This window comes from Eptesicus fuscus, chromosome 25, assembly GCF_027574615.1.
Source record: "Eptesicus fuscus isolate TK198812 chromosome 25, DD_ASM_mEF_20220401, whole genome shotgun sequence".
Lineage (NCBI taxonomy): Eukaryota > Metazoa > Chordata > Mammalia > Chiroptera > Vespertilionidae > Eptesicus > Eptesicus fuscus.
The window spans coordinates 2,764,816-2,784,053 of NC_072497.1; the positions used below are offsets into that span (position 1 = coordinate 2,764,816).

Genomic DNA, 19,238 nt, shown 5'->3' on the forward strand with positions numbered 1-19,238 from the left:
ACTCCTTAAGGAACGCCTACGAAAAACCATTTGTAACTGGAGCCACCATCTCCACTGTTTTACTGCTGAAGTTCCTGGTTTTAGCACTCAGAACCCACAGTGAATTTCTAAGTTTAAGGTTTTATGGTTGTTTGGGGTTGCCAAAATAGTCACTTATCTTGGCTAAAACACTGAAGGTCCCTCTAATGAAAGCAGTAAAAATGAATTCTTCGGTGCTTTTCAGAGAGGGAGAAGAGGTTGTAAAGACGGAAGGAAAACTATATTTTGTCCCTTGAACACTTCTCGCATGATTTCAGGGAAGCCCAAGATAAAACAAATCAGCATATGTTTTCTACAAACAGAAAGGTATGTAACTAATAATCATTTAGAGCAATGATTTTAAACCTTTTTTTTTTTTTGAGTCACAGAATCCTTTGAACATCTAAGAAACACTATATGATCCCAAAAATCAGTGACACCTTAGCCAATTTTGCTCAGTGGATAGAGCGTTGGCCTGTGGACTGAAGGGTTCAGGGTTTGATTCCGGTCAAGGGCACATGCCTGGGTTGTGGGCTCGATCCCCAGTGTGGGGCGTGCAGGAGGCAGCCAGTCAATGATTCTCTCTCATCATTGATGTTTCTATCTCTCTCTCACTCTCCCTTCCTCTCTGAAATCAATAAAAAAAACATTTTTTAAAAAAGAAACACTATAGGTCCGCCCCCCCAAAAAATGTGCGGACCTATAGTGTATATATATTTATTTATTTCAGAGATTTCGTTTACCTCCAGATTAAAACCCCTAATTTAAAACTATTCTACTCAAATTTTACCAAGCGGATGCTATCCCTACAATCTTGACCAACCTGGGGTTTTAAACATCTACACACTAGATGTGGCCTGGTCTGTTTCACTAGTGATAAATCTTGAAAAGCCAATGAGAAAAAAATCCAAAGGTACAACCGACTAAAGTAAAACCTAAATTTACTGCCAAGTAGAACATAAAAATGAAACACTTATAATGCGCAGTGATGCACAGAAATTTAGTTTAAAAGGCAAATAAAATTGTAAGAAACATTTAAATATGCCATATTATATACACACAGGCACATAAATCCATGAAAACACTAACATACCAATAGAAAAACAGGCCAAATAACATGTACATGTATTTATGATCCCACTTATCTATGTTTTTATATAATTATTTCTAATAAAAGTTGCTTGAAATATATAAAATAGAGCTTATATTATTCTTTTTTTTTAATATATTTTTATTGATTTCAGAGAGGAAGGGAGAAGGGGAGAGAGCTAGAAACATCAATGATGAGAGAGAATCATTGATCGGCTGCCTCCTGCACGTCCCCCACTGGGGATCGAACCCACAACCTGGGCATGTGCCCTGACCGGGAATCGAACCGGTGACCTCTTGAGCTACACCAGGCTGGGCATATTATTCTTTTACAAATTGTTATTTTCCTAATTAAGAATAACATTTCTTGCATTAATTTTATCTTTTCAAACTGGAGCTACTGCTCAGAATCTTTAAAAAACAGTAAGGAGCCCTAGCCAGTTTGGCTCAGTGGACAGCATGTCGGCCTGTGGACTGGTCAGGGCACATGCCCAGGTTGCAGGTTCGATCCCCAGTCGGAGGCGTGCAGGAGGCAGCAGACAGATGACTCCCTCTCATCATTGATGTTTCTATCTCTCCCTCTCTCCCTTCCTTTCTGAAATCAATAAAAAAAAATATATATATATATATAATTTTTTAAAAATATATTTTATTGATTTTCCACAGAGAGGAAGGGAAAGGGATAGAGAGCTAGAAACATCGATGAGAGAGAAACATCGATCAGCTGCCTCCTGCATACTCCCCACCGGGGATGTGCCCGCAACCAAGGTACACGCCCTTGACCGGAATCGAACCTGGGACCTTTCAGTCCGCAGACCGACGCTCTATCCACTGAGCCAAACCGGTTTCGGCAATAAAAATATATTTTAAAAAAATAATAAGGAAAAGCAACAATTTCCCGTTTTTCTCAAGTTCTATGGAATAGTCACTCAACCTCATTTTCAAATCTGTTACACTCTTAAAGCAGCCAGCATATTGTCTGCCCCATAGTCGACCCTTAAATAAAGACCGCCTGCATATATGAATGGGCCAGAGACTTTTCTGGTCATTTCCTCAATTCAACGATAATCATTTTCTCTTCTGACTTCTCTTTCAGGTAGAATTTAAATGTCAGGGATGAGGGGCGGAGTGGGGGGGAGGCACCAGGAAACAAATGAGTTTTCCAGAAGAGATGCCGGAGTACCTAAATCAGAGAGCCATTTGTAACAGTTACCAAGTCTAAACTCTACTTCAGGAGGAGCCTAGAGACCAGAGGACTCTGGGGAAAACAGTGTAGGTGATGGGTAGGGAAAACAGGTGTAGTCTCAGGACAAACGTCATACAGCCATCCCTCTAATATTTTCCTGCTGAAAGGACACGGCAAACAGCTCCTGGCAACCCAGCCCTCAGGGGGCAGCCTACCCTGTGCTCTCATTAACAGGGACACCCGAGAACAACTCCAGTGTAAGCCGGCAGCAGCTCTTGGCCACGTAACAGTATGAAGAAAAGATTACTTTTCTTCTCAAAATAAGGTGAACACACAGGGAAGACGATGAATAACAGCACGGGAAGTGTTTCTGCCTCGAATCAGAGCCAGTTACCAAAGTTGTGTGGGCTTTCCTCTCCTCTGGGATTACTAGATTAATACCAGCCCTAGCCGGTTTGGGTCAGTGGATAGAGCATCCGCCTGCAGACTGAAGGGTTCTGGGTTCGATTCCAGTCAAGGGCACATGCCCAGGTTTCGGGCTCAATCCCCAATAGGGGCGTGCAGGAGGCAGCTGATCAAAAATTCTCTTTCATCACTGATGTTTCTATCTCCCTCTCCCTCTCCCTTCCTCTCAGAAATCAATCTATTTCAATCAATCAATCTATCTATCTATCTATAATAAAAGAGAAATTTGCAAATTGGCCGTACCTCCGCGAAGCCCACCAGCCAATCAGGAGTGAGTATATAAATTAACCCAACAAAGATAGCAGGTTAATTTGCATATGCAGGCGCGAAGCGGGGCAGGACGCCTGCTATGAGGGGGAGGGTGGGGGGACAGAAACTTTCAACATTTTATCCTCCTCAGTGGCTCATTTTCAATACAAGTAACATTAAAAATATAACCTCTAACCCCACATGGCAGATATTAAGCTAAATACTTTGCATGAATTATCTTCACTTATACTTGCAAAAAGCCATAAGGTAAGTAGTAATATTGTTCTTATCTTCCTGATACAGAAACCATGCACTCCTAAAAGTAAAATAATCTCTCCCAAAGTACTGAGCTTGTAAGTGGCTAAGCTCACTCTTTTTTAAAAAATTTATTTTTATTTATTTCAGAGAGAGAGAGAGAGAGAGAAACATCAATGATGAGAATCACTGACCGGCTGCCTTTTGCACTCCCCCCGACTAGGGATCCAGCCTGTAACCCGGGCATGTGCCCTGACCAGGAATCGAACCATGACCTCCTGGTTCATAGGTTGACGCTCAACCACGGAGCCACGCTGGCCAGGCTAAGCTCACTCTTGAACCAAAGCTGGTGTGCTTCTAAAGCCTAAACTCCATGGCTACAACACATTGCCTCTTTAAAAAATGACAGCTACCACCTACTGAACACTCACTAGCAAATGCTCAGGTTCTGAAACGGGACTTCCTGAAGCATCCCACGCCACAAGCCATGACCTCATTCACCATCCTACTCTATCAAGCACCATGTTAAATATTAAACACTGGGGAAGCAGACACAATGAGTGTGAAAAATGAGTGCTCATATAAAAGCTTGTCTTTCCTATAATTACATAATAATTCTCATAAATAATTATTTTTTGATTGATTGATTTGTGAGAGAGAAAGAGAAAGGGAGGAAGGGAGGAAGGGAGGAAGGGAGAGAGAGGGAGAGAGAGAGAAACATCGATTTGTTGTTCCACTTAGTTATGCATTCACTGGCTGATTCTTGTATGGGCCCTGACTGGGGTTAGAACTTGCAACCTTGGCATAGCAGGATGACCCTCTAGTCAACTGAGCTACACCAGGCGTCCTCAAACTACGGCCCGCGGGCCACATGCGGGTGTTGTTGCCGTTTTGTTTTTTTACTTCAAAATAAGATATGTGCAGTGTGCATAGGAATTTGTTCATAGTTTTTTTTAAACTATAGTCCGGCCTTCCCACGGTCTGAGGGACAGTGAACTGGCCCCCTGTTTAAAAAGTTTGAGGACCCCTGAGCTACACAGTCAGGGCTCTCACAAATAATTTTTTTAACATATTTTATTGATTTTTTTACAGAGAGGAAGGGAGAGAGAGAGGATAGAGAGTTAGAAACATCGATGAAAGAGAAACATCGATCAGCTGCCTCCTGCACACTCCCTGCTGGGGATGTGCCCGCAACCAAGGTACATGCCCTTGACCGGAATCGAACCTGGGACCCTTCAGTCCACAGGCAGACGCTCTATCCACTGAGCCAAACCGGTTTGGGCTCTCACAAATAATTCTTATATCCCTTTCATATTTAGACTACTTTTATAAAGCTTTGATTATATATATATTTTAAATCAATTTTCCAAAGCAAATCTACTCACATCCATTCAGGAAACATTTTTTAAAATATATTCTTATTGATTTCAGAGAGGAAGGGAGAGAGAGAGAATCACTGACCGGCTGCCTCCTGCACGCCCCCTACTGGGGATCGAGCCCACAACCCAGGCATGTGCCCTTGACCGGGAATCGAACCCGGGACCCTTCAGTCCGCAGGCCAGTGCTCTAGCCACTGAGCCAAACCAGCTAGGGCATTCAGGAAACATTTTTAAGGGACCACTCTGTGCAACGCTTATAAAATGTGCTGAATACCTGCCCTTACCTTTAAAGAGATCACCCCCCCCCCCTTGCCAAAACCGGTTTGGCTCGGTGGATAGAGCGTCGGCCTGCGGACTGAAGGGTCCCAGGTTCGATTCCGGTCAAGGGCATGTACCTTGGTTGCGGGCACATCCCCAGTGAGGGGGTGTGCAGGAGGCAGCTGGTCGATGTTTCTCTCTCATCGATGTTTCTAGCTCTCTATCTCTCTCCCTTCCTCTCTGTAAAAAATCAATAAAAATATATTTTAAAAAAAGAGATCACCCTCTTGGGACAGAGATGCTTAACCAACTAACTGGCTACCCTAGGAGATGAGGGCTGAACTGGCTTTGTTTAAGATAAACTGTATTTAGAGGTAAACAATGGGGAAAGGAGATGTTTAAGATAAAGGAAACAGCACAAGCAAAGGGCCCAAAGGCATGGAAACAAATGGCATGTTTAGGGAATGACAGCGCATCATGCCGGAGGACTCCGGTGGAGGCGGAGATGTCTGGAGTCTGGTGTTTCATCTGCAGGCAATGGGAGCCATGAACGTTTTTCAAATGGAAGAATGACTCGGCCGTGCCTTGGCCAGATAGCTCAGTTGGTTAGAGCGTGGTCCCATTACGCCAAGGTTGTGGGTTCAATCCCCGGTCAAGGCACATGTTAAGAATCAACCAATGAGTTCATAAATAAGTGGAACAACAAATCCATGTTCCTCTCGCTCGCTCTAAAATCAGTCAATAAATAAAAATTTAAAAAAGAAAGAAAGAAAGAAAGAAAGAAAGAAAGAAAGAAAGAAAGAAAGAAAGGCCCGGTTTGGCTCAGTGGATAGAGCATCGGCCTGCGGACTGAAGGATCCCAGGTTCGATTCCGGTCAAGGGCATGTACCTTGGTTGCAGGCACATCCCCAGTGGGGGGTGTGCAGGAGGCAGCTGATCGATGTTTCTCTCTCATCAATGTTTCTAACTCTATCCCTCTCCCTTCCTCTCTGTAAAAAATCAATAAAATATATATTTTTTTAAAAAATGACTTGGCCAACTATAATTTAAAAATTTTAATTAATAATACATTAATAAAAAGGAGTGGCTTGGTCAGATCTGAGACTTTAGAACAGTAACTAGGACAACAGCATGGAAGACAAGATTCCAGAGAGAAATATTAGGCAACTGTGTCAGGAGTCCAGGTGAGAGAGAATGAGGTTGCTAACGAGGGTGATGATGGGAACAGAAAGAGAAAAGGTGACTAATCACAGAGGAGGCGGGGAGCCTCTTGGGATCTGTTAGGTGGCGGGGAGTGGGGGTGAGGAGGGCATCCGGGAAGGTGAAGGCTTTACTGACGACCGGGAAAGAACAAAAAAAAACAGTTACCCCCTGACCTCACATTCCGCTACTGACATGAAACATCAAATGGATTCGAGATTTTAAAAATGAAAAAGGAAGCAAAAAATATAGATGAATGGTTGGACGATTGCTTTTCCAAACAAAACCACGGAGGCAGAGATCACAAAGGAGGAGGGAAACAACTGGCTACACAAAAAGCAGTTAAAGGTCTATAAGTCAATTAAAAAACAAAAACAAATGGGCCCTAGCCGGTTTGGCTCAGTGCATAGAGCGTCGGCCTGGGGACTGAAGGGTCCCCGGGTTCGATTCCGGTCAAGGGCACATGCCGGGTGGCTGGCTCAATCCCCAGTGGGGGGCGTGCGGGAGGCAGCTGATGGATGATTCTCTCTCATCATTGATGTTCCTAACTCTCCCCTCTCCCTCCTTTCTGAAATCAATAAAAATATTTTAAAAAATCAAACGGAGAAATAAACCGGAGGGCAAATTGGTAACATATAACAAAGAACGAATAATCTCCTATAATCTTCATATTCTACATACATTTTAAATGCTTGAAATAAATAACAAATATTCTCCTAGGGAAAATGGGTTAGAAACACAAAAAGGCAGTTCACCAAAGATTATAAAGGGTCGGTGCCTTGGCTGGTGTGCTCAGTGGTTAGAGCATCAGCCTGTGGACCAAAGGGTCTTGGGTTCAATTCCTGGTCAAAGGCATGTACCTGGGTTTGATCCCCAGCCCTGGTAGGGCTGAGGGAGGAGGCAACCAATCTGTGTGTCTCTCTCACACCCCTCCCTTCCACTCTCTCTGAATATCAATGGGGGGAAATATCCTCGAATGAGGATTAACAAAAATAAATGGTCAGGAATTAATAAATGAAAGTAACAACAACACCGTTTTCAGCTATCAGACTGGCAAAGATAAAAAAAGAAGAATAGCAGCTTATTACCATTCCTTATGTGGGAAAACCCCACATTCTCACACAGTTCCAGAGAAAAGCTGGCAACACGTACCCTCTATAGTGAACCGGCAGAAACTTCTATAAAAGGGAAAAGATCGCTTTATTTTTAAACGATGATTTGGTGACTTGCGGCCTGGATGACTAAAGAAACGATGATGCCATCAGACAAGGCTGGGGACCCCGGCAGAAGCAGGCCAGAATGCTAAATTCATGTTGGCTCAGTGGACAGAGCGTCCGAGGACTGTGGGCTCCATCCCCAGTAGGGGGCGTGCAGGAGGCAGCTGATCAAGGATGCTCATCATTGATGTTTCTGTTTCTCTCTCCCTCTCCCTTTCTCTTCCTCTCTACAATCAATAAACATGCATTTTTTTAAAGAAAGAAAGCAATGACTTTTAAGAGGCAAATGCACAGAAAGAAACGTCACTATGATAAAATGAAAACCACGAGAGGATCCCATGACAGCAATCAAGGAAGGAAAATTGTCCAGGAAGCTGGAAGAGGTGGCCAACTTCAAATGCTGTAGGGAGACGGGTGGCACGGAGAAAAGGACACGGCACGGGAGGGAGAATGCCACCTGTGACCCGCAATGAGGGGGGGTCTCAGAGAAGGGGGGCGAAGGAGTCAGATTACTTAACCAGAAAAGTAACTCGCAGTGGGGAATAGCACCTGTAGACTTCATTTTTTTTAAATGTCCTTGATTCCACTTTTTTATTTTCATTGATTTCAGAGAGGAATGGAGAGAGAGAGAGAGAGAAACATCAATGATGAGAATCATGGATCGGCTGCCTCCTGCACGCCCCCTACTGGGGACCAAGCCCGCAACCGGGGGGGCACGCATGTCAAACTCAAAGGCTAACACAGGCCAAATAAATGAGGCATGCAGAGCTAGGGCAAATGTAGACTTCTTGACTTCAAGAGGTTTAAGAAGGAAAGAAAGAGTTAGTCTGAAGAGGTGGTATGTCAAAGTAAGGAGTGTCTGTCTTAGAGTCTCTCTCTCTCTCTCTCTCTCTCTCTCTCTCTCTCTGCATTGAAGAAGACTAATTTGAAGCCTGCAAGAAAAGAACAAGTGAAGGAGGGACTAAAGACACAAGAAATAAAGGAAAGAAAGTAAGATCCCACAGCCAGCTATGGTAAGGAACATGCCCACTTCTTCTCTGAGAAAAGAGGGAAGGAAATGAGAATGAGCAAGAATGCCCGCCTGCCAGCCAACCTCTCTGAGCTTCGGTTTTCCGTCTACAACACAGGATTAGGGGCGGCACCTAATTCTCGTAAGATTACCGTCAAGATTAACGGAGTGAATGCACACAAGCACCAGCAGGCTCTCAGTGACGACAGCCCTGCATGTGGGTATGTGTGTCTGCGAGTATGTGTGTGAGCTCGCCAGATCCCAGAGGTAAAACCTACTCCTCGAGTCGAACGCCCAGGAACTTGCGTAATAATACCTGTCTGCCTGGTCCCGCTGGTTACAATTGTCAGAGGGAGCAGCTATCCCAGGCCCTACCCGTTCTGTCACTCGGGGAGACAAAGAAATGACTCCGTGGGGAACTCCACTGCGGTAAGCCTAAGACAAGTCCGGACCCAGAGCACCTGGAGGACGGAATCGGTGCGAAGGAGGGGTCTGTGCAGAGGAAACCAGCGGAGCGAGTTCCGCGGAGCACATGACTTCGGCGGTTTCCCAGCTCTGTGCAATACGGAAGGGGAACCTGCCAATGCCGGAACTGACCACCCCAAACCACTGACATTCGGTTCCTCCAGGCGCACCACCCTGCCGCCACGCCCCGCAGGCAGGGTTACTCGGTGCTAACCCCCCACCCCCCCAAGTTGGGCCATCTTTCCTCGCAAATAGGACTGGAAGCCACTAATCCATCTGAGCACCATCTAGGCCCTGGGAACAGCCTGGAGATTTCAATCCAGTGTGATAGGAACACGCCTTGAGAGAAAGGAATGTGGAGTATTCAGTAAAGCATTCCTGGTCACATGGAGAGAGAGAGAGGGCGATTAGGGCTGGTTTCCCAGGGAAAATGGCACCGAGGACTCTGTGTGTGTGTGTGTGTGTGTGTGTGTGTGTGTGTGTGTGTGTGATGCAGGGATATGGAGGGAGGAGAATGTGCAGACCCTTTGAAGGATCTGAAACAGGAATGAAATGATCGAGTCTGATTTAAAGGATCACTCCAAGCAGTATGGGTTAGGACAGTGGTCGGCAAACTCATTAGTCCACAGAGCCAAATATCAACAGGACAACGATTGAAATTTCTTTTGAGAGCCAAATTTTTTTAACGTAAACTATATAGGTAGGTACATTGTTATTCATTTAATTAGGGTACGTGGTATTTTGTGGAAGAGCCACACTCAAGGGGCCGAAGAGCTGCATGTGGCTCGCGAGCCGCGGTTTGCAGACCACTGGGTTAGGAGGAAGGACCAGTAAGAGCTGAGGAAGTACTAGCTTCAGTGATCCAGGCAAGAAATGATATCGGCTTGTTTTCCCAAGCCATGTAAGCAGAATGAGACATCCTGATGGTATCTGTTTTAAATGAAACTTCTGAGTATAAATCACACCAATCGGAACAGCTATCGTAATAAGTGAGACACCACAGGGAAACTTTCTCCTTAAGTTAGCTTATTTAAGATCTGTGTTTCTTGATGCCTAATGCAGACCCTTCCCCAAGCAAATCATTTCACTCTCTGAATGTGACATGGTATGTCAAGTCTACTTGCCAAAATTAAACGTCTAATTGTTATCATTCTGAAGAGTCCACTGGGGTGATGGAAACTAGGCTATGATGATAGTTGCACCACCCAGTAAATTTACCAAAAATCATTAAGTTGTACATGAAAAATGGGAGAATTTTATGGCATGTAAATTGTATTTCAATGAAGCTTTTTACAAGTTCCCTGGGCTATTAGTCCCAGACCAGGCCTTCAGATGCAGAGCCAAATGAAATATTACCACGTTTGAGCTCTCTATTCACCCAGCTCTACCTGAACACGTTATCATGAAGCAAGAAGGATCTTTTAAAGGACAAAAAAAATCTTCAAGCCCGGCCGGTGTTGCTCAGTGGTTGAGTGTTGACCTATGAGTCAGGTTCAATTCCTAGGTTGCTGGCTCAATCCCCAGTTAGGGGGCGTGCAGGAGGCAGCTGATCAATGATTCTCTCTCATCATTGATGTTTCTAGCTCTCTCTCCCTCTCCCTTCCTCTCTGAAATGTGTGTGTGTGTGTGTGTGTGTGTGTGTGTGTGTACACTAGAGGCCCGGTGCATGAATTCGTGCACGGGTGGGGTCCCTCTGGGTGGCCTGCAGGGACCCGGCCAAAACCTGCAGTCCAACGCCGCCTGCAGCTCCTACCTGCCGCTCCCACTTACTGTGCCTGCCACGGGCTTGCACCCCACTGTGCCTGCCATAGGCTCGTGCCCAATCGATCCCGATTGGGAGAGGCTTGCACTGCCACAGCAGCACTCACCAGCCATGAGCCCCGTGTCTGACGCCCTCCCAAGGGGAGTGGCCTGTGGGATTGGGCTGAAACCAGCTCTCCGACATTCCCCAAGGGGTCCTGGATTGCGAGAGGGCACAGGCCTGGCTGAGGGACACTACCAGTGCACAATTAGGCCAGGGAGGGACCGTGGAAGGGCTCCAGGGCATGTCCAGCCCACCTCACTCAGTCCCGATTGGCCAGACCCCAGTAGCAAGCTAACCTACCGGTCGGAGCATCTGCCCCCTGATGGTCAGTGCACATCATAGAGACTGGTCGACTGGTTGACTGTCTGCCCCCCCGGTGGTCAGTGCATGTCATAGCGAGTGGCTGAGCATCCTTAGCATATCATTAGCATATTACGCTTTGACTGGTGGTTCAGTTGTTCTGCCGTTCGGTCTATTGGCATACTACCCTTTTATTATATAGGATAGTAGAGGCCTGGTGCACGAAATTCATGCACTGGTTGGGGAGGGGGGTGTCCCTCAGCTCGGCCTGCGCCCTCTCGCAGTCCGGGAGCCCTCAGGGGATGTCCGACTGATGGGAGCGGGATGTCCCATGGGGAGCGGGCCTAAGCCAGCAGTCGGACATCCTTAGCGCTGCCGACTTTTTACTATTTAAACCCGGCTTCTGGCTGAGCAGCGCTTGCCCTGTGGGAGCACACTGACCACCAGAGGTCAGCTCCTGTGTTGAGCGTCTGCCCCCTGGTGGTCAGTGCATGTCATAGCAACCGGTCGTTCTTCCGTTCCATCAATTTGCATGTTAGCCTTTTATTATATAGGATTATATACGATATATGTATATATATGTATATATTTATTTAAAATTGTTTAATCTTCAAATTGAGTTAAACCTTGATGATAGCTAAGCCTCAGCAGCTGCAGTCTAATCACTGCTGGTTGTGAGCAGCATGGGAGAAAAGAAACAGGGGAGTCCTCCACAAGATGAAAGACAGGTACATATTTCTTTGCGAAAGCAATTCTCTGAGTGTCACTGCCTACTGGCAGCTGCTGGAGCCCACGGGAACAGGGAGAGCCTGTAGAGCAAGTGCTATGTCAAAAATTTCATATTCAGGTCTAGTTACTAGTAAGAACATACCGGGAGGAGGGATAAACGATGATACTCATCAAAGACAAGGCCCTTGACCTCTGAGGCTAACAGTCCATTAAGGAAAAGTATAAGGCGCTTATATTTAAAAAAGAAATTTTTTAAAAAGCTACAATAAAGGTACATTGTGGGGGGTGCTATAGAAACAAGAGTGGGTATCTAGGTAGGCTTCCTGCAGGAGGTGCTACCTGAATTTATTTTCTTAGGCAATATATGTATACGTGCCCTCGCCGGCTTGGTTCAGTGGATAGAGCATCAGCCTGTGGACTGAAGGGTCCCAGGTTCAATTCTGGCCAAGGGCACATGCCTGGGTTGCGGGCTCGATCCCCAGTAGGGGGTGTGCAGGAGGCAGCCAATCAATGATTCTCTCTCATCACTGATGTATCTATCTCTCTCTCCCTCTCCCTTCCTCTATGAAATCAATAAAGAAATGTATTTTTAAAATATATATACACATACACACACACACACACAGGTCAAAATTCAAAAAGTATAAAAAGCTCCCCAGTGAAAAGGAGGAACATTCCGTGAAGGGAACAGACAAGAGGGTCATATGCCGCTGAGATTAAGAAAGAAAGTACTGCAACTTTCCAGTGGCTACAGCAATTAGGTCATGGGTGATATCAGCGAGAGAAATTTCAGTGGGGGGAAAGGAAGGCTCGTGAATCACACCCACATGCCCCGAGGTAAAGCAGTGAGGGTGGAGGCAGTCCAGACAAGTTCTCCCTGAAGGAAAGGGAAGGGACAGTAATCGCAGTGCGGCCTCGTATTAAGGGAATGCGTCTTAAGTGGGGCAGCATTCGAAGGAAAATATGGAAATGACAGTGAAGAAACTAATACTGAGCAGGAACCCGAGGAGACAAAAAAAAAAAAGAGAGGATCCAGACCACTAGATGGAAGGCTAAGTCTTCGGAAGAAAGATAATTCTCCCACTGCTACAGGGAAGGAGGTCGAGATGGTGTGTTAAATGAGATGGGGCAAATTTGTTAGGGAGAGAAAAAGTGAGAGTTTGTAGAGGAAAGAGAGGTCATCAAGCTATCAAATGGGAAGCTGGAAATGGAGATGCCTACTGATAATCCAATTTGGCTAAAGCCCAGCCGGCATGGCTCAGTGGTTGAGCACTGACCTATGAACCAGGAGGTCACAGCACATGCCCAGGTTGCAGGCTCGATACCCAGTCGGGGACGTGTAGGAGGCAGCCAATCAATGATTCTCTCCCATCATTGATGTTTCTGTCTCTCTCTCTCCCTCTCCCTTCCTCTCTGAAAGCAATAAAAATATACACATTAAAAATATATATATATTTGGCTAAAAGTTTTGATCAGCCTCATCCATCTCAAACAATTCAAAAGTCACCTCCTCACCCTAGCTGGGTTTGCTCAGTGGATAGAGCGTCGGCCTGCAGACTGAAGAGTCCTGGGTTCAATTCCAGTCAAGGGCACAGACCTCAGCTGCAGATTCCTCCCCAGCCCGGGCCCTGGTCCAGGCACATGCAGAAGGCAACCAATCGAAGTGTCTCTCTCACATCGATGTTTCTCTCTCTCTGTCTCTCCCCCTCCCTTCCACTCTCTCTAAAAATCAATGGAAAAATGTCCTCAGGAGAGGATTTTTAAAAAATAATTTTTTTAAAATATATTTTATTGATTTTTACAGAGAGGAAAGGAGAGGGATAGAGAGTCAGAAACATCGATGAGAAAGAAACATCGATCAGCCGCCTCCTGCACACCCCCTACTGGGGAGGTGCCCGCAACCAAGGTCCATGCCCTTGACCGGAATCGAACCTGGGACCCTTCAGTTCGCAGGCCGACGCTCCAGCCACTGAGCCAAACCGGTTTCGGTAATAATTTTTAAAGAAAAAACTCTACAAAAGATATTAAAAAAAAAAAAAAAAAGTCACCTCCTCCATGAACTCTTCCATGATCTACCACTGGACATAATCTCTTTTTCCTCCAAACTTCCTGTCACCTTTGCTGGGGCACTCTGTATCTCCTTACCACTGAATGCAGTTATTTAAATACATAAGGGTGGAACCCTCTTCCGAGTTACCTTTGCAGCATGGTGCTCTACAAATAACTACTGAATGACGCAGACTGTTTCTGGTCTCCATGGTTACCAAATAATAAAAGAAATAGAAATTCCCCTAAGCTCTCCGCGGCACAATACTGAGATCCTCTTCATCACCACAACCCCCACATGACCTCCTGAAGGGAGGGGGAGAGACAGAGAAGAGAGAGAAACATCGATGTGAGAGAGACACTTCGATTGGTTGCCTTCTGCATGTGCCTGGACCAGGGCCCGGGCTGGGGAGGAACCCACACCATTTCGGCTGATCCTGCCAAACCCAGCCATAAAATCATCTTCCCTCATCTAAACGCTCACACATTTACTGCACCGTTTCCTTGGCAACCATACACGGCCTTAGGGCACCAGTTAGACCCTTCATCCTTTGATGCTGAGTAACTTTTCAAATGGCTATGCCCTGTCTGCCCAGTCAATCCATCAGCCCCCTAAGGGCAGGACTGGGTCACACTTTTACATCTTCTCCAGTTCCACCAGGAGGTCCTGAACGATGTGGGGGGAGGGGGGGGGCGCAGAACTGTGTGTTACCCGTTTCATTTCATTGAAAGTGTTTTCTCCAACTTTTTTAGCCCCATGTCAGAGAAAAGAAAAAAAAAAAATAGAGAACGAGTAATGGAATATTATCAAGCCATTCAAAGCAAAAATACTTTTTAAGGATAACACAGGAAATGAAAATAAAAATTGTTTTAAGTAACAAGAGAAAGTACTTGGGTTAGAACATAATCTTCCACTCACTGTTATACAGTCTAATGCTTGAAAACCTGCAACATGGATTTTTCCAAAGCACTTCTGGGGACTTTCATTTTTAAGAATTTTCTTATTGTTATAAAGTTCCTCCTCCTAGTAGGCAGATTTCCATTGCCTGGTTCTGTTCCTGACACCACACATGATCAACTGAACCCCTCTTCCATTTTCCAGGAATTTTTTAATAATGTAGGCACAGCCCTAGCCGGTTTGTCTCAGTGGATAGAGAGTTGGCCTGTGGACTGAAGGGTCCCAGGTTCGATTCCAGACAAGGGCACATGCCCAGGTTGCAGGCTCGATCCCCAGTGTGGGGTGTGCAGGAGGCAGCCGATCAATGATTCTCTCTCTCATCATTGATGTTTCTATCTCTCTCTCCCTCTCCCTTCCTCTCAGAAATCAATAAAAATCTATTTTAAAATAATAATGTAGGCACAAAGTTAACAGTTGAACGAATTACTATACAGGCTGACAGACTGAACTGAGATTCTATGTTTCTACTAGAGGCCCAGTGCACTGGGCGGGCAGATGGGGGGGGGGGGATCCCTCAGCTCAGCGTGCACCCTCTCACAGTCGCAGGCCCTCTCCCAGTCCGGGAGCCCCGCGATCGATGGATCACCCCACAGCCCGCTGGTCGGTGGCCTGGGCCTCCATCTGCAGGGCGGATCCTAGGGCGACGGCCCCGCCCCAGACCAATCGCATCACACCCGCCTTGGCTGGCCTGGCGCCAGTGGGTGTCGTAGCGTGGTCGTCGGGACAGTCGTTCTGCATATTACGCTTTTATTATAGATAATAAATCTATAATACATCTGAATCTTGTTTCTGTGTTACGTCATCTCATTCCTTTCCATGATCCCTCATCCATCAGAATGTATAGAGCCTCTATTAGCGTGGTCCTGCTCACCCAGCATGCTCTAGTCCTGCAGCAATAACCAACTCAACGAGTGGACCAACCACGCCCGGCCGTGGGTGTGGGAGAATCCCACCACACAGCTTCCATCCTTGTTCTAGACGATCAACGTCCCCCTTCAAGCACCGCCTCCAACTGCAGGGACCTCTGATCGGCCCAGAGGCCAACGGGACCACCTAGCCCTTCCTCTGCTGCAGTCTCCACATTTCTGCTCACGAGTTCCTACACACCTCAGATGTGTTTCCTTTTCTCTGATTTTCCCACGAACGCTACGTCTCTAGCCTGTACTTCAGACACTCCATTTTTTGAACCCCCAAGACTCAAGGTATTTTGAAAGCAGAACTTGTCGCGCAGCGTATTAAATGAAACATTCCTCAGGGCACTTGGCCGGCGCGACTCTGTCGTGAGAGTGCTGGCCTGCGCGCTGAAGGGCTGCGGGTTCAATTCCCAGGCAAGGGCACACAACTGGGTTTCAGGTTTGCTCCCCACTCCCAGTCAGGGTGCGTGCAGGAGGCAACCAATCTGTGCGTCTCTCTCACATCAATGTCTCTCTCTGTCTGTCTGTCTGTCTCTCTCTCTCTTTCTCCTCCCTTCCTCCGTCCCTCCCTTTCACTCTCTCTCTCTGAAAAGCAATGGAAAAACATCCTCAGGTGAGGATTAACCAAAAAAATAAAATAAACAAAAATAAACATCCCTCAGGTAACAAGCCAAGCTCAAGTGTGATCAACACATCATTTATGCATTAAGTCCCACTAAAAATGTCTCCTATGAAACATGCCCTAAAGAGCTGTCTTTGATGCATTGCCACCATCTGTCCACCATCCAGAACTGAGATATCATTGCTGACATGTACACATAAACAACTGTTGGACATAGAAACCGGGACTCAAAAGAACTGTTGGCCCAGAAAGAAACTCACTACAGACTGATTCATTTGCCTCTCAGCATAACCATTATTGCTTGTCTCATTTTCAGTTCCTATAAGTGTGTTCCTAGTATCACATGAGCTCACTCATCTAGGGGAAAAGATGAACAACATAGACTGAAGAACAAGAACAGCATCGATCAGACTGTCAGACCTCAGAGGGAAGGTAGGGGAGGGTGGGGACAAGGGAGATAGATCAACCAAAGGACTTGTGTGCTTGCATATGAGCCTAACCAGTGATCACGGACAACAGGGGGGTGGGGGCATGCGTGTGGGGGGTTTGGGATGGGAATGGGGGGAGGGTTGATGACAAATATGTGATACCTTAATCAATAAAGTAATTTAAAAAAAGAGCTGTCTTTGAATTAAAAACCTAGCAGCGCCTTTTTCTATTGAGACAAAATTCAAAGAACATAAATGCACCGTCTTTAACCATTTTTAAGTAGGAAACGCAGTGGTGTTCAGTGTATTCACCAAGTTGTGCAACCACCATGACTCTAATTCCAGGAGATTTTCACCGCGAAGACACCCCACACCCACTCAGCAGCCACTCCCCATCCAGCAGCTCTTTCTGCATACGGGTTCTTCAGCTGGCGACAAGCTTTAATTGCATTACAGTCTAGTCCACATTTACCCAACCTGCCTGCAAAAGTATTACAGGCCATACTTCCCCAAGGCCCTACTGAAATCTAGACATTACTGTGTTCCTCTGAGTCACCATTCTGGCGACCCTGTCCAGAGGGAAATGATGTTACTCTGACAAAGCCTTTACAGGGAGGCCTGGTCGACCCCTACACATCACTGCTTTTCTCACTAAGTGCCCATAAGCCATCCATTTCATAATATGCCATGAAATTTTGCCAGAGACTAGTTAACTGGACTGAAATCTGTGATTATCTTCTTTTCCTTTTTAATAATTAGTACATTTGCACTCCCCTACTTTAAAAAAAAAAAAATGTATTCCTGCCCTAACTGGTTTGGCTCAGTGGATAGAGCATCGGCCTGCGGACTCAAGGATCCCAGGTTCGATTCCGGTCAAGGGCATCAAGGGCATGTACCTTGGTTGCGGGCACATACCCAGTGGGGGGTGTGCAGGAGGCAACTGATCGATGTTTCTCTCTCATCGATGTTTCTAACTCTCTATCCCTCTCCCTTCCTCTCTGTGAAAAATCAATAAAATATATATATTTTTAAAATGTATTCCTGTTCTTCACAATGCCGTTAAGATCCTGCAACAGTGTGGCAATTATACCTGTACAATTAGTACAATAATGGCTATAATTTAAGCTCTATAAGCCAAGAATGTAAGAACTCAATGGAGAATGGAAAAAAACGAACTACAAATAAAACATAAAACTGGTGAGAACTGGCCATGAACATGTCCCAAATTCTTACTTGAAATAGTCCCTCAAATCCATTACTCTGACAAGAAAAGTATTTCCCAAACCAGTGTACCCTGGAACACCAGTCCTAAGAAAGATGATCTGTGAGAACGGGTCTGACACTCGCCTCTTCCTTGGAGACTCAGAACTTGCAGCCTATGATAAAGAGTCTAGATATCCACAGGTTAAACAATCTGTTAACCTGGGCTTAATCCAGTATTTCTGAAACTTATTTGACCACGAAACCCTTTCTCCCTTAATGTCAAACCCTCATTAATGGAATACACATCAAAAAGAGGGATGTAGAAAGTCAGCCACACAGTATTCAAATCCCAACACAAAGAATGGATTCTGTTAGCTTGGCCAGTCTGTCCATCTCTTCACAGCACACATGTGCAAGCGGTTAATCTAAAACCTGTTCCCTTCCTGACCGGTATAGCTCAGGTGGTCAGAGCATCGTCCCGCTATGCCAAGATTTCCAGTTCGATCCTGGTCAGGGCACATACAGGAAGCAACCAATGAAAGCATAAATGGGTGGAACAACAAATCAGTGTTTCTCTCTCTCCCTCCCTTCTCTCTCTCTCTCTCTCTCTAAAATCAATCAATAAAAAAATAAATAGCCCGGCCAGTGTGACTCAGTGGTTGAGCATCAATCTTTGAATTAGGAGGTCACAGTTCCATTCCCAGTCAGGGCACATGCCAGGGTTTCGGGCTCCCTCCCCAGTGGGAGGCGTGCAGGAGGCACTCGATCAATGATTCTCTCTCATCCTTGATGTTTCTACCTCTCTCACCCTCTCCCTTCCTCTCTGAAATCAATAAAAATATATATTTTTTAATTTTTTAAAATAAATTCTTGAAACCTGTTCTCTCAATGCCAACTTCATTACATACTATTAATCTTTGTAACATCACAATACATCTTGCTTGAAGGCACGCTGGAAAATTCTAGTCAATTTCTCTAAAAGGAAATGTATGCCATCTGTTTCAAAAATCTCCACAGTTGCAGCTGCCTTGTCCTGAAAAGAATTAAGGTCTCAATTCATAGACTAGAGAGTATGGCACACTCCAGCGCACATTCATAAAGGAGCCGTTGATAATGCTCATCATTTAAGATACCATCCAAATCTCATATAGAGAAAGGGGGGGGGGGGAGGCAGGGTCTCTACTTCACTCCTCACACCCACATAAATTCCAAATGGATCAAATGTTAAAACTCTTTATGTACTAAAAATACTAGAAGAAAGAACGGGGAATGTTTTTGTAAAGTCTCGGTACAGATAAGAACTCTTTACAAGTAACATAAAGCCCAGAAGCTAAAAATAACGAAGAGTTTTAAGATTCTAAACTATTTTAAAACTTTAAAGTCAAAAGTTAAAGAACAAACTGGAATAATTATCTACTACACATATGGCATCCAAAGGGTCAGT

At 45.5% G+C, this 19,238-nt stretch overlaps 1 protein-coding gene across 1 annotated transcript in view; it reads right to left on the reverse strand.

Annotated features, from left to right (window-relative positions):
* The window catches only part of IQGAP1 (IQ motif containing GTPase activating protein 1), a 108,367-nt gene that overhangs the window by 70,958 nt on the left and 18,171 nt on the right, over positions 1-19,238 (reverse strand). The window lies entirely within an intron of this gene.